Below are 14502 nucleotides of genomic sequence, written 5' to 3'. Positions count from 1 at the left end.
GAGGAGACGGGAAAAGAAAGGAAAAGAAGAAGAACGGATCTTGCCGCTACAGATCACGTCAAATGACATAAGTTTGAGAGGAATTACGCTATCATATACCACGTATCTGGAAGATAGAGACTGATATACTATATAGGTTTTATTCGATTTTCTAGTCGTCATTTTTGTAACAAGTTCTAATTCAAAATAATACTTTTTATTTTACATCTCGAAGTGGAGATCTATCTTGTCAGTTTCAATTCTTGTGTCTTGGCTTTTCTATATCTTCATATATAGATTGTGCGAAAGCTACCTGTTTGAATTCGGATTGCGTGACACTTTAGGAAGAATTAAGGGTCTGACCAATCAGTCTTTTCATACACAGATAATTTACCCATGTCACAATATAATGACTGATTTGTGGAAAAAGTTTGTATGATGAATAAAATTATTATAAATTAAACAACATTTCACAAAGAATATAGCATAATGGTTAGGTAAGTAGCCGTGTTTAGTAGACCATCCCTTAAAGTTCTAACAAATAATTTGACAAACCATTTTCCTAGGCCCCACTAGATCCTTTCAGGTCAAAAGTAGATAACCATTGCACCCCTTTGATTGGAATACGTTTGTCAAAAGAGATATTAGCCATTTGATTGTTTGAGAATGACAAAGGTTGAAATTGAGTATTATCTATATACCTGTATTGATGAAATAATGTGACACTGAGTTTAGTGAATTCCAGGATAAAAGATATTGGCCATTATTGTGAACTGTAGTTGCATAAAATTGTCTGACCAGCTTTAGAATCAAAGCTAGATCTTGCATAATAGGCGAAAATCAATTCAGTTAAAATTTGCAAAGAAGAAAGAATTTGTAGCTTACACTGCAATGACAGTGACTTTGGTTGCTTGTAATTAGATGTTATTGAGCCAGTTTTCTTAAAGTGAAGGGTCTGTTGGAACTTTTACAAAGGAGTATACAATTGTAAAATCAAGAAAAGATTTAACATGATTTTTAAACAGCAACATCAAGTTAAAGGGGCAATCCGCCACCACATAACACGGTTTGTTATCGTTTTTCTAAAACTCGATTACTTTTAGGGTACATAGGGGAATATCCAATCGAGGCGGAGTGATCGAGATAAGAATATCACGTGACTTTTGATGGGAAAAAATCAAAACAAATTCATGAGAACTGATAGAAGGCACAAAAAAGCTATCATTTTGTTTCAGCTGAAGGCTTCATATAAGATTTTTATAATTACACCTAGTTATCTCAAATTATCTGAATCTCCTTTGGCAGTAGCAATTATGATTTGATTTATAGGTAAAAAAGAAATGGGTTGAAAAACAAAGAGCACAGGATAATATTTTATAAGTAGATATATAAAGATGTTATTTTTTTATTGAAACATACGGGTGTCTGAAATGTCACAAGAAAATCTATGGAAATTTAGAATTTTTAGTCCAAAAAAGGTTTTTCAAAGATTTCTAATAATAGCACCAAAAACAAAGGCTCCTGTCTTCTCTTCAAAATTATATAAAGTTTAAGGAAAGAAAATACTTATAAAATGTCTATAAATGTCTTTGACACGTTTTGACGAAACATGGAAACCTCGAAATAATGCTTTCTTGGACAACCTACCTTAAGGGAAGAAATTTTCGCGAGAAGAAATTTTCGCGGAATTTAATCTCGCGAATCAGAGTTTCAAAATGGCAAATTTCGCGGAATTTAATTTCGCGAATGAGCCGATTTCAAAAGTTTCACGGAATTTAATTTCGCGATTAAGAAGAAGTTATCAACTTAAATTAACTTTTAACCATCACGGAGTTATTTATATTTGTTTATATTTGATAAGAAATACACGTTTATAATGCTTAAAAATCAATTGTGTCCATATTTATTGGTGATACCTGGTCACAAACAACAAAATAAAAGAAGAAGAAAAAAATCGAATTTCGCGGATTTTAATTTCGCGATTTAACAATTTTGGTGTGTTTCGCGGAATTTAATTTCGCGAATTACACCCAAATTCGCGAAATTAAATTCCGCGAAAATTTCTTCCCTTAAGGCATTAACACTACTGAAATTCTATCAAATAAACATGAATTAATTGATAAAAAATGAAATTGAAATAACCTATCCATATTGGAGCACTAAAAGATAAAAAAATAACACTACAACAATCCAAATAAGAAAGTACTCTTAGGTGCCAAATAAACGGGGGGGGGGGGTTCGAATAAACGAGAGGGTTGGAAAATTTTCGAAATTTTAATAAACGGGGGGAGACCTAATTGCCGGGGGGTTGGAAATTGTACTTCTGAAACCCTAAAAATAAGGTAAATATAGGCTAAAATCAGGCTATTAAGAGCAAAATAAGGGGCCTTCTCTTTGATTGCTGAAAATATTCTTAAGAATTAATACACGGGGGGGTCCTTATAAGGTCCAGGGGGGGCTGGAAAATTTTCGAAAAATTAACAAGCGGGGGGGGGGGCGTTTATTTGGCCCCTAAGAGTATGTCGCTGTTAAAACATTCAAAAATATACTCCAAGCCAAGATGCAATATGTTTATCAAATACACGTTCACAGTATCTCTAATCAAGGAAAACAATAATCACATATTCAGAAGTGTCTTTAGTTTAGTCAGGAAAACAACCAAAACAATCACACAAGTTTCAAAAGTTTAGAAAATCCACAAAACCTCTGCCCTCATGAATGTAAGAACCAAGCATTAAAGACTTTGTTTTGTGGTCACTCGGTAAACAAATCCCATATAACTTGTTCCATAGGTATTGTCTATATAAGAATTTGTATTCCAAAGCAAATTTTTCTCGTACTGTCCATTTTTCTTATCAATTCTTCAACTTGAACCAGTTTCACATCTCAATAGAATGTTAATACCATTTTTCCAATTATTAATAAGTGGTAGATCGATTCATAAAAGGAAATAAAGATAAGAACCACAAAGATTGAGATTTCCAACTTTGCATCATTCTAGCTCATTACATCAAATTTGACTCTATAATGTATGTCCAGCAATATCTAGACAATCCCATCGAAATATTCTCTCAAACTTGGTAAAAAAGTCCAATATATATTGCTGATTCGATTCATATAAAAACCAATCCCATATCGAAAGGTAATGAATGTTATTTCCAAAAGAAATGCAGTCTTTTTTGAAGACACTCTAGCCATTTGCAATATTTTGTTTCTGAGATTTTTGACTCGATATCCCGCGCCTTGCTAACCGAGTGCCAAAATGGGAGGTCGTCAGTAGTCCGACACTTTCTAGTCCGACAGTAAAAATGTCCGACGTTGGATTTGACGAATGCGTCAGTATTCCGACAACAATTTTGTCCCACAGCGAGTCAAAAAAAAAACATAAAACGAAATATGAATCGCCGAAGAGGAGGTTTATAAGCAACCACGTGCTTATAAAAATCCAAAGTTCCAACTTTGAGGTTGGGCCCCTAAACCCAATTTTTCTTAAATTTTGGGAAGCTTATTAGGATTAGGCTTTCAAGAGGCAAGAAATTGAATTTAGCTGTTTTTTTACCCTTCTTTGGGGGGGGGGGGCTTGAATTAAAGTATGTGATTTACAACCCTTATAGCATAGTTCTGGACATGCAAAAAGGGAACCTTAAAGGCGGTGCATTCTCTTTGCTATAAATCATCTTTACGCAAATTTGATTGGTCCTTTATTTCTAATTATAACAAAATGCCGCCAAAATGAGCTTTAATTAATATTATCTCTGTGAAAAACCCTTATTCAACATTCGACACTCTAAAATCTTTCGTTTTCAGACAAAAGTGACGTCGGAAAAAAGACTTTTAAATTGTAAATTTATTTTATAGATTCGGACTATTTTACTGTCGGACTAGTATGGAACGCCGTAGCTGCCTTATGTGATAAAATGTTCGATTATGCCATAAAGCATTCGATAAATAATTCGATTATGCGATAAATCATTCGATAAATCATTTGATTATGCGATAAATCATTCGATGCGATAAATCATTCGATAAATCATTCGATTATGCGATAAATCATCCGATGCGATAAAATATGCGATAAAAATTTCGATTATGCGAAAAATCATTCGATGCGATAAATCATTCGATGCGATAAATCATTCGATGCGATAAATCATTCGATAATGCGATAATTCATTCGATAAAAAATTCGATGCGATAAATTATTCGATAAAAAGTTCGATACGATAAATCATTCGACAAAAAATTCGATGTGATAAACCATTCGATAAATTATTCGATGAATTATCCGATCGGCCCTTATCCGATAATTTCAAAACGCAAAACGCAACCCCACGTGTGTGTGTGGGGGGGGGATATGAAGAATTCTTGAAAACGTCGACCACGTTGGTGTTCAACTTTTTAGTAATTTAAGTAAGTAATTAATGGATTAAATTACACTATGTCAGTGACTTTAGTGTGTACCAGTTCTTTTAATTTTTAGGGGAAAGTCAGGTATCTTTTGCTTTATACATAACAGTTGACAGTAAAGGCCAAAAAGGGATGATATAGACCATATAGAAAGGGGTAATCTGATGGGATTTTGGTTCAGCAAAATCGAAATCTAGGAGGATTTTTTCTTTGGTATTCTAACTTTTTTCTAAATTTGAAATCTCTAAAAATGGGACAAGCTGGAATTATTTACAAGCTCTTCTTTGATTTGGTTGGTCGTTTAAACCTGTAATAAAACAATTTTGTTATTTTCTCTAGAACGCGTCATCTCTATTATATAACTTTTTCAAATGATCATGAATTAGCCCGGAGGGGGGTACTTAGGCAAAAACGGGTGAGGACCTTGTGGGTCGGTTTTTTTCAGAGTCTCTTTAAGTGATTCCACACTGGTCTAAGGGTTGCTTTTTTAGCAATTTAGTCTTTCTAAAGGTCTGCTTAACAAAGATTAGTCTCTCTAGGGGTCGGTTTTCGGAGGCCCGGTCCGCACATACTCGACATTCTCCAGCCTAAGTACCCAAGTCCCCCCCCCCGGGTGAATTAGTGGTGTATTATAAAAACTCCAGCTCATACCCTAGAATTAGCAAAGCTTCTTACCCCCAGCCTTTGGGGGGAGGGTCGTCGGAGAATTTAAAAAAAATGTTTGTAAGGGAGGTCCTTTTCTGATCGTAATTTCCTAAAGGGGGGGGTTGTATAGGTTTTAACAGCTCAGGCATCCAGACCCAAAATTTTATTTTTTGACAGAGTGTAAATTTAAGTTTTTTAGAAATAGTATCACAGAAGCTCAGGGGATTCTTTTCTCAAATTTCCAATAACTCAGTGAATTTGCTCCTAATTTTGATAAGAATTTATTATCGATGAAGTGACTTGCCAACTTTATACTTGAAATATCTAGGGAAAATTTTTATCCTTAAAATTGATCTCCATGAATTAAGAGGATCACACTATCACTATTATCTGTTTGTACTTTTCTCCATATATAAATATAATAATAACAGTAGTGTGGTAAAGCACTTTTTCAGCAATAAAAAAAGAAAAATAATTTCTAGTCACGATATTCAAAACCCATATTAGACCACACCTAGATTATGGAGATGTTGTATATGATCGTCCTGGTAATTCCTCCTTTTCTGAAAAACTAGAGTCAGTTCAAAATGACACTTGTCTTGATTTAGAGGAACATCCAGAGAAAAAATTTATCTTGAGCTAGGTCTTGAAAGCCTGGCGGAAAGGCGATTCAGTCGAAGACTAATATATTTTTATAAAATAATCAATGGCTTTGCACCTGCTTATCTCTCAAATGTTCTTCCTGCCCAGAGAGGGGAGGAGGAACGTAGGGCAGGGCGAAGGATAAAACCACCATTTGAGGCACCCCTTTGTAGGACCAAACGTTATTGTGCCTCTTTTTTTCCTTTTTTTATCAATGAATGGAATAACCTGAGCGATAATATAATCATTATTTAAACAAGCAATTCTTAAGTATTTTAGACCTTGCGCTAACTCAGTTTTCAAGAGTAGCTGACAATGATGGTGTGCTTCTTCTTAACCGATTAAGGGTGGTTTTCAGTCATCTTCGGGACCACAAATTTAGACACATAAACTTGCAGACACAATCGACCCCTTCTGCAACTGTCGAAGTAATTCTGTAGAAATGACACAGCATTTCCTAATGCATTGCTCTGATTACTCCAATGACAGACTTGTAATGTTTGACAGTCTTCTACAACTGACATAACCTTGTTTCCATTTAATCCCAAAACATTGTTGTAAAATCTTTATGGCGACCTGATTTTAGCATTGTCCAAAATAATGATATTATATTGAACATAAAACGATAAAATTCAGTCGTCAGTTTTGTAAAACCTTCTATGATTATCAAATAGAAATAGAAATAGAAAATTTGTTCGTGTTACCTATCATAGATTAAAAAAAATCATAATAATAATAAATAATTTAAAAAAAATTCTCCCCCTTGCCTTGCTTGCGTCTTTCCATTATTTTTTTTATAATCGAAGCAAGGATGTTAAACTTTGCGATTACCACCCCCTTGGTGGCACCACTGTACCATTTCTTTGGTGTGTGCACTGTGCGGCGTCCTGTCCTTAGGTGAATATTTGGGGTTCTTTTGTTCATTTTTCAAAAATTTTGACTTTTGAGCCTGTGGATAAGTTTTCTATACAATTGTTACAATGGGGCCCCAAATAGCTGGGAAAAGTTGAGCCCCGTGCGTTGCAGAATTTATTTTGGATCTCTAATTTTGCAAATGAAGACTGTGAAAGAGTTAAAAAAGAATAATAAATGTGGCAAAAATTAATTTTGGTGAATGACCAAAAAGTCTTACTTTGTGAGAGACGAAACTTTTTTAAATTTAGGCAATTCTTAAGGCAATCCGCCAAAATGTCTTCGATTTAATCTGATTTAATGTATTTACATTAATATTATACAAAAAAATTTAATAGTTAAAAAAATAACATTGTTATGGCAGACCAAAAGTTGAAGAATGTTCTGCTGCATTTGGGGTTGCATCATTATATTGATGTTTCAGAGAGGAAAATATCACAGTTTCTTACCTCTAAACTTTCTATGGAAAATTTAAATCACTTGGAATAACAGACAATGCAAAAATCAGCAGTTAAGAGTTAAATGCTGTGCTTCTGGTGGGGAAAAGCCAATTAAATTGCCAACAATGGTGCACCAAAATACAATATTTCTAAGCAAGTCCTTGAAACTTTCTTGAAGAAGGTTGTCTGATAAGTGAAATAAAGGACATGCTGAATATATCAGAAGAACAATTTTTCGCAGGTTACAAGAATATGGCTTTTAAAAAGAATCTCTTTTCTACCATTGATCCTGATGACCTTGACATTGCTGTTTCCCCAATAGTGAGGGAATTCCCAAATAATGGGGAGGTCATGCTTAGAGAATTACTCAAAGAAAGATAGTTACTGGTAACCAGAAAAAGTTTGAGGGAGTCATTGCATCGTATTGATGAGGCCAGAAAGAAAGCAAAAAGAAAAAGAAAGGCTCTCCATCGCAGGGTATATAATGTCCAAGGACCAAACTATTTATGGCACCTTGACACAAATCATAAACTTATTAGATGGAATTTTGTTGTCACTGGTATTGTTGATGGCTTCAGTCGACTACCTGTTGGTCTACATTGCAGTGATAATAATAAGTCAACGACAGTCCTTAGTTGTTTTAAAACTTCAGTAGCAGAGTATGGAATACCAAGCAGGGTACGCTCGGACAAAGGAAAGAAAAGAAAATGTATTGTAGCAGATTTAGCAGATTATATGATGAGAGAGAGGAGGGGAGACGAAGTATGATTACTGGTAAGAGCACCATAATCAGCGAGTGGAACGCCTTTGGAGAGATGTCTACACTAGTGTTCTGTCATATTTCTACAACATTTTTGACTTTTTGGAAAAATGAGAATCATCTGGATAGCTCCAACTTAGTTCATCTTACTGCCTTACACTACGTTTATCTTCCCTTTATCAATGACAAATTGAGAAAATGGAGAACAGCATGGTCAACTCATAGATTGAGAACAATGAACTCATCCCCTCAGAGGTTGTGGGTGACAGGCCAAATCACAAACCCCATGGGTATTTCTCCTGTTGACGTCAATGAATTTTATGGTGCTGAAGGTTTTACAGATTATGATGATGAGGAAAATGAGCAAGGAGATAGTAGGCCCATTTTTGAGTTTCGCGGAATAACATTAAGTGCTGAATGCCTTGAACAACTTGAAACCATTGGTAGCAAGGTCAACACCAGGAAGATCTTGCAATGGCTCAATACAATGAAGCTGTCAGAATAATTTCAATGAATGCTTAGACATTTTGTAACCAGAAAATATTAATTTTATTGAAATAAAAAGTTCAATTTAAATTTGGAAAAACAAAATGTCAAGGAAGAGGTAACCCCTACTCCATATCTTTTTTTCATGTATTCAGTTTTCCTACATTTAAGTATTCCAGACGTTGTTCTTTTCCATAGATTTTCAAAACAAATTATTTTTTCATTATTGTTATCATCATTTTTGTTACTTTTTAGTTTCTTTGATTTTGTTAAATAAGCAAGAGTTTTAATGTCATTATCTAATAGGATTTCATAATAAACAATTTTAACTATTTGTTTAGTAATTCATATTTTGGTCAAAATTTTATGTGAGTGAATCACCTCCCTAATGTGTGTTACTTTTGGCTGGGGATTAAATTTGGTAGATTGGCGGCGCCAAATAAATGCCCACCAGAATTGAAAATATTTGTTCACCAAATGAAATACCCGCCAAACTTGACAATCTTTTTACAATCAGTTAGGATAGAAATTTTATCTAATATCAGCATTTTAAAGTAAAAACTATTAAAAAATACAAAGTCATGTTTTGTTTTCAAGCACCTAAAATTCCTCCATCTGCCAACACACTTATCTGTATGTTCAAAGCAGTGTTCTTTTTGAGAAAGTGTTGTGATTTATCCTTAATATCCGCTAACGACCCACTTGTTACTCTTATTACGTAGTTTATTAGGTACTACCTAAGAGTACATGAGTATTATCACTTCTTTTTTTCTTTTTAGATTTGATCATTGAATAATATAAATAATGAGCTCAATGAGAGAAGTTTTGATATCTTTAAGTCTATCACACCTTCATCAAAGATTTGTAACAGGGAATAGATTCTTCCGTTGTATCTTCAGCCACAGATGATGATTTGAAAAAGCTTCGTGTCACAAGACTAGGTGATCGCATACAATTGAAAGAAAAATGCAAGAATTTAGATAGGACTCTCTCTGACCGACCCAGTCAAAGAATCAATGAAGATCGCAGGGTGTTATTCTCTCCTTATGAAGATAGAAAAAAGACCAAAAAGGAAAAAAAACAAAGCAAAGAGTGAGAAAAAACCTAAACCTTGGGGTGCTAACTTTTTTTGTCTTGCGCATAGAGAAGGAGAGAAGCTTCAAACCCAAAATGAAAAGCAAGTTCTTCATAATGCAGGGCTTGGTGCCAAAAGGATTTTTTTAGAGACTGATGCTACAGAAAAAGATAACTATAATAAATTAATGAGTGTAGATGGTTTTCCTGGACTCAAATATTGTGGAGGTTTTGAGATCATGAAATGTGTTCCAAACTTACGAATGTCAGAGCCAATAAGTTGTAATATTGATACCCTATCTTTGAGACAAAATGTTGGCCAGGGAAAACTGTATATAAGACTCATTCAAAGGTCACTGTCAACTATACCTATTAAAAAGGAACAATCTTTTGAAAACTCGATCAAAGACAAATGCCTACATTGTGAAATGAACTCCCCCTGGATGAATTACGGTCACATAGTGATTTTTGTCAGTATAAAGTTACACCAGTTGATAGTGACTCAGAGGGAGAAAAGGAACACCTAACTGACCCTATGATCATAGAAGAAGAACAGCTATCTGAAGAACGAACATCAGAAGTTGAATCATCAGAAGACCGAGCATCAGGTGGAGCGTTGGAAGGACAAACAGATGGAAGAGCGCCAGAGGGAGGAACATCAGAAGAACAGGCATTTGCCAACTCAGTTTTTAACATTCAGTTTGTTTCGGCTGCTGAGCTTCCACCAAGAGAGGAGGAGATGGTTGAACCTAAAATTGATGTTGAAGCAGTTTGCCAGAATTTTATAATTGAAAACTTAACTGAAGTCAATCCTGTTGATCTTTTAAGAAAAGCCCAAAAAGTCCTTGTCATTGGTCGTGCTTTGGAAATTTCTAACCCTGAAGAAGAATTGGTAGGATTTGTAAATGACGTTTTGATCAACAGAAATAACCTGAAAGAAACTGCATTTTAAAGAACTTTCAGGCTTGGAAAATAAATCTTTAACCCTTGAGGTGCAGTTTTATGGAGAGGTAAATTATTGTTTGGAATCCAAACTAATAAATTTGTTTTTGTTGGTATTATAATGTGCTATTAACAGGTTTTAAGAAAATTTAAAGACGACATCGAGGATTTCTTTGTTGGAATAGAAGCTATTAAATGCACTATCAGTGAAACCTGCCTGTTTAATGATTTGCTTGTAAAATTATTTTTAGGAGGCAAAAGACATGGGCGGTCCACGTAAGGAATTTTTCCAATATCTGATGCAGGCAATCAATAAAGAATATTTTGAGAAAGGATTGCAAGAATACAAGAAGGAAGACTATGTCATAGCTGGTTTTGCGATAGGTATTGTATGCTTCTTTGGGATAAGCACGAGGTGAAGAGTACATGCTTTTTTATAAGAATAGATTCCATAAGAATATCAGGGTGAAAATTGGTTAAATCGTGAAAAAACCATAATACCTCCAGGGTGAGTTTCATAGATTTTGGTCATTTTCCATTTGAAAACAAAATTGGTTCAAATTTATAGTAATTTTTGAAATTCTGACAAATTTGGTAGTTTTTTCCATATCAAAGCTTTCAAGACATTGTTTCATTGAATCAGCTCTTATTGAAAAATAGGCTTTGATTGAGTAGACGAGGGATTTGAAAAACTTTGTTTGAAAATTGATAAAAATTAAGAATACAATTTCTCAAATTATCTGGAAAATTTTCACATTTTTTTTCTCGAATTACCATTTTTTTGGCAGTTAATACACTATATTTTCTTTTGCTATTCAGAAATTTATCCTGGGATAACTAAAATGTATTGAAATTAGAAACTATTAAATATTTTACTTTTTAGGTCTTAGTATTCTTCAAAATGGCAAATTGCCGTACTTCTTTACCGAAGAACGGCTCACAAGTGTGTTTGGTCCAAGGTCTGAAAAACCTTGTATACAGGAGCTACAACTCGGTCTCTCAGAAGTTGGAATTTATCAGGTCAGTGTTTGGCCAAATTTAAATGTACCTATACTTTCTGTTCTGGAACTTATTCTAGAAGGTTGAACTTATCATTTTCTAATTTTGACAGATTTTGGTAGCATTTTTATCATGAACAAGTTGTTTTAATTCTAACGAAAACCTTTTTTACAATTCACAAAAAATGTCCAATGCGACCAAATTTAACTCTCGTCGATTTTTCTTTACAGATTGGAAGATCGTTACCAACGTTCCTACATTTATTTCGGGGAGGCCTGCAACCACTTACAGTGAAACGACTCACCCAAATTATGCGTCCTGTTTTTAAAGAAGAGGGTACAAATGCCCGTATTTTCGAAAATAAACTGTTTGAACAGTTTAGGAAATACATTAAAGAGGTCGCAGGTAAATATGAACTATAGTTTGTATACCAATCAGTGCCAATAGACCTTTTAATAAATTACGTCACGAACATCACTTGCCTCGTTTTCAAACAATGACCATTGTGGCTATGTCCATTGAGACAAAATGATTTTTTCATGAATAAAAAGTAGTTTTAATGAACTCCGCGTGGGAGTTAATCACCGTGGCAATGAAGTCAAAACGAGGCAAGTGATGTGAACTTTGAAAAACATTTAAAAATTATGAAATTGAAAGTGATTTATATCTCGAGACAGTAAAATTTTCAGACCACAGCTCTGACCTTTTTTCATTGACATCTTTCGAGCAGAGGTGAACAAAAGATAACGACTTTCTACTATTTTCTGACTTCTCGCTTGACTCTTTTTTTTAAATAACACTTTTTATTTACAGCTGGTCGAAGAGGGCCTAAGTTACAGCTTGGAACCATCTTACAGTTTTTTACTGGAATGGACGAGGAGCCAATGCTAGGGTATGAAATTCACCCAACAATAAAATTTGACCCAGTACCTGCTCCTGGCAAATTTACGCCAACCACACACGCTTGCATAAATCAATTGGTGCTATTTCGTGCCACGCCAATGATTAAGCTGTTACCACAGGAAAAGTTATTTGAAAAGTTCGATTACGCATTTTGTAATCATTACTACAGGATTGCTTAACCGTAGATAACTGATTCTATCCATATCAACGTTAATATTCATTCTTGCTGTTTTTATTTTGATTGCATTAAATTTACTGTTAGAATTTTACTCATAATTTGTTCATCATTCATTTTATCATTTTTTTTATTCGTGGAAAGTTTTGAATTAGATTCTTCAGATCCTTGAACCTGTTTTGACTTTTTAAAGGCATTATTGGGACATTTTAATAGCTGAGTTGGATATCGATTAATCGTGCAGATACATTTTTGAGATTTTCGACATGAACGACAGGAACGGTTGTTACCCCGTCAAACAAGGGCCAAAGCCAGAGTATATCCAATATTTGATATGGTGAAATTTTATAGGAAGATATTATTTTGCAGATGTTTTTAATAGTGTAGAGGAAAGCGAAAACTTTTGAGAAGTATTACACATTTTTCTAAGCAACCAGATTGATAAGGCTCGAGGCAATGAAGTAGAAGCCGAAGGCTAGAAGTCAATCTCTTTGGTAGGATTTGAAGTCAACAAATCCTAACAAAGTTGCGCGGTCTTGAGCGGCCTGGTTTTTACACAAATGACAGATTGAAACTAAAATTTACCGCTAAATTTCGAAAAAAATATCAATCGTTAACAAAGGAATTGCTAGATTCAATCGTCGTCAAAAATACGGCGCATTTTTTAAGGCTTCACTTTTTCTTGCCCTTCGGGCTTTAAACTCAATGGCTCGAGGTCTCAAATTTGCCGATTTTTTTCACTATCTTTATAGACAATCTTACCATGGCAAACGATAGCCCTTGGCCCAATGAGCATAAATATGATATAATATCAGAGAAGTCAAAGCAAAATTTTCAGAAAATGTGCTAAATGCTAAGCAAACCCAGGCCTAACCCGAAAATTGGAGTTGCTTATAAAAAAATGGTTAGAAATTTTGCGTCCAAATCTCTCGTCTCATTCACCAATGTTTATTATTACCTACCATTGATTTGTTTTTCGATTAGCTTTCAGAATAACATAGTATATTGAAGAAGTTCCCAGATAGGTTCGTTCCCTCAGACAAAAAAATCTTGATCTGCGAAAAAGTTTTTGGATGAGTTAGGCTCCACTTCCAAGATACATTTTAGGTATTTCATTAGTTTTGAGACCATTTTTTAGACTGTTTATAGCTTTATAGGATCCACTTTATTTGTTGTAGTATTTATGAGAAGATATACCGGGTGACCCACGAAAAAGTTCGGACGTTTCTCGGCGTCTTGAGGCCGAACAAATGTCCCAAAGTGCTTGGAGTTTTATTATTTAGAAAGTAGATATCCTAACTTAAAATCCGAACCATTAGTTTTTAAATTTGACGCACAAGTTCCCTAGTTATGAGCTTTTAAACCCAAAACTCACTTTTCGGAAAGTGTAAAAAACATGTAAAAAAGGGGTATCAAATTAGGTATTTTTAGACGTTTATGATATACAGTTTTTGAGAAAATTCCTTGAAAGTGCCAATTTTGATAAAAACTAGTCTTGGTTTAAACAAAAACTACTTTAAAAGGTTTTTAATAATTATTAATGTCATAAAACTCGTTAAATAAGTCAATTTATAAGAGATTTTCTAATTGATTGCATTAATTTAATACCTCTTTTTTCCGTGTTTTTTACACTTTCCGAAAAGTGAATTTTGAGTTTAAAAGGTCATAAGTAGAGAACTAGTTGGTCAAATTTAAAAAGTGATAGCTCAAATTTTAAGTTAGGATATCTACTTTTCAAATACCAAAATTCCGAGCACTTTGGGACATTTGTTCGGCCTCAAGACGCCGAGAAAGGTCCGAACTATTTCGTGGGTCACCCGGTATTTTACCTATTTTATTAGTTTTGAGACCATTTTTAGACTGTTTAAGGCCTGTTTCCATCGATCGCGCGAGCGTGCACGTTAGGGCAAAATTTCGTAAAATAGCCTATTGACGTCACGAATTAAATTTTCTTGTACAAAAAAAGTGTACGCTCTTGTACGCTTTTGTGCTCTTTTCTACGATGGCCCCTAAGGCTCACCGCGCACTTCCAGTTCTTGTAAAATTTGTGAACTAGAACTGTCTAGGGTCATGGCCCTGATGGCTCACAAGACACTGCGCACTTCCGAGTTTTTTTGTGACGACACTGTGCACTTCTA

General features: G+C 34.5%; 1 pseudogene; it reads left to right on the top strand.

Annotated features, from left to right (window-relative positions):
* Positions 1 to 9727: 9727 nt before the first annotated feature.
* On the top strand, positions 9728 to 12626 carry LOC136818078 (uncharacterized; annotated as a pseudogene).
* The last annotated feature ends 1876 nt before the right edge of the window (positions 12627 to 14502 follow it).

The sequence above is a fragment of the Clytia hemisphaerica genome, unplaced genomic scaffold, assembly GCF_902728285.1.
Source record: "Clytia hemisphaerica strain Z4C2 unplaced genomic scaffold, Clytia hemisphaerica genome assembly, whole genome shotgun sequence".
NCBI lineage: Eukaryota > Metazoa > Cnidaria > Hydrozoa > Leptothecata > Clytiidae > Clytia > Clytia hemisphaerica.
This window is presented reverse-complemented; position numbering and strand designations above follow the sequence as displayed.